The following is a 2270-nucleotide window of genomic DNA, read 5'->3' on the forward strand; positions in this document are numbered from 1 at the left end:
AGTGTGCTTGTAGTACCTTTTAATTTTTGTGCTTTTGCTACAGTTATTTGGGTTCCATGTTTTCTTTATTCCTCTCCAATGTTAGCAGGATTGCAGAGTTAAATTTATGACTAAAGTAAAAACTAGACGACAACAACAAAAAGCAAAAAAGCTGGACAATGACTAGGAATGATAGAAGGATAATTGATGCTTTTGAGCTGTGACGTTGGAGAAGAGTATTGACTGCTAAGAGAACGAACAGGTTCGTCCTGTAGAGGGTGAAGCCAGGCTGCTCCTTTGAGGCAAGGATTCTGAAGCTTCGTCTGACATACTTTGGGCATGTGGCATGGAGAGACCAGTCCTTGGAGAGGGATGTCTTTCTTGGGAGGGTGGAGGGACAGTGCAGGAGAGAAAGACCCTCGATGAGATGGATTGATTCAGTGACTGGGGTAATGGGGGGTAAGTGTGTCTGAGACAATAAAGTTGGCACAGGACAGAGCAGGTTTCAGGGCTGTTGTACATAGGGTTGCTATGAGTTGCAGGTGGCTTGACAGCACATAACAACAACAACAGTTGTCAAACTTTTGTTAGATGATCTGTCATTGTCAAACTTGGTTATTGTTTTTCATTTCCTTTTTTGCCAATTCTACTGTAACTTAATGGAGCAGCATTTTTAGTTTATTTCTTGCATTGCATTTAGCAACTAATGAAATGGAATTCCTCACATTTAAGAAATGTAGTTGGATTTAGGCAGATGGAGGTCATTGGTGATTGTGCACTACCACTAACAACTAAAGGGGCTTAATTGGTAAAGGATATTAATGGGACCCAGAATGAAATCATTTAAAATCTACAATGTATTGAAAGTTGAGGATGCAATAGGGCAACAACAGTGAGATGAGGCTATCTAGCATACACAATCTATCACAGCAAAGTTATGGAAAGATAATGAGCAAGCTCTTATTGGCCGTCAGACAGTGTTTCAAAACATTTTCTATTCAGAATCAAGTACATGAATGAGAAACCATGTATATGAATATTTATGCAAACAAATATAAATTTTTTTAAAAAAGAACCATCGGAAGAGCTCTTAATCCATTGTTCCAGCAAAGTTCCTTTTCTGTCTGAGTGCAAATTACCTTCTTCTTGTTATAAACTAACTCTCAGCTGACCCTCCAGGGGGTTTTTCAGAGGCAGTAAATCACCTGGGAGAAGATTGCTCTTATTTCAGCCATGGAGACCCTGGTGGATTCAAACCCTGTTCCTTTGGCTAGGCTGTGAAACTCCTTATCTGTACACTGCCAGAGTGTCCAGCAAAAAAACTTCCACAAAGTAAATGGTTTACAAAATGAGTTTATCTATTTTAAATGCTAAATTACGTATGTCTTTTACATTCAACAATTCATGTTTTAAAAAACATGTATTAAAAGTACTGTCTACAATCGTCAAGAAATGGGGCATCAACACATTTAAGAGCACAAAGCAGCTGTTGTCCGAGCGATTTGGCCGAGGCTCTCAAACAGTGGACCTGGGACTAGAGCTACAGATTGAATTGCTGCATGAGAGGAAGAGTAAATATTAGAGTGTGGTGCAGCCGGGCTGGGCACCGAAAGCCCCCCTCCACAGCCTGCTGCAGACCCAGCATGCTCTGGGTGAGACCTTTGCTGACCTCAGCCAGAAGTCCCCAGAGCTTCAGGAGGAATTTGACTATAAGGCAGAGACACAGAAGCTGCTATGCAAGAATGGGGAGATGCTGCTCGGAGCTGTGAATTTTTTTGTCTCTAGCATGAACACATTGGTCACCAAGACCATGGAAGGCACATTCATGACTGTCAAACAGTATGAGGCCACCAGGGTGGAATATGCCTAATCAGACAGAAGAGCTGAGTTTAGGCCCCTGAGATGCAGGGACACAGGGCCGACCTGAGAGTGCCCAGGCCACTTTCCAGGCCCATCGGGACAAGTATGAGAAGCTTCAGAGAGATGTGGCCATCAGGCTCAAGTTTCTGGAAGAAAGCAAGGTCAAGGTGATGCACAAGCAACTGTTGTTCCGCAATGCTGTGTCTGCCTACTTTGCTGGAAACCAGAAACAGCTGAAGCAGATCCTGCAGCAACTCAACATCAAGCTTCGACCACCAGGAGCTGAGAAACACTCCTGGCTAGAAGACAAGTTGAAGGACCCCCAAACTGCTGGTCCTGTTCTGTCCCGAGTGGACGGCAAAGACCCAAGACTCCAAGACACCGGCTTGATGCAACAGCAAGAGATAAGAGGTTTATTGCGGAGCTCCGGG

The 2270-nt window shown here is 43.6% G+C and overlaps 1 pseudogene; it reads left to right on the forward strand.

The window, feature by feature from the left end:
* Positions 1-1360: 1360 nt before the first annotated feature.
* LOC102874847 overlaps positions 1361-2270 on the forward strand; it is a 2635-nt pseudogene continuing 1725 nt past the window's right edge.

Source organism: Elephantulus edwardii, unplaced genomic scaffold (assembly GCF_000299155.1).
Source record: "Elephantulus edwardii isolate Elephantulus edwardi_28Jun2011 unplaced genomic scaffold, EleEdw1.0 scaffold00073, whole genome shotgun sequence".
Lineage (NCBI taxonomy): Eukaryota > Metazoa > Chordata > Mammalia > Macroscelidea > Macroscelididae > Elephantulus > Elephantulus edwardii.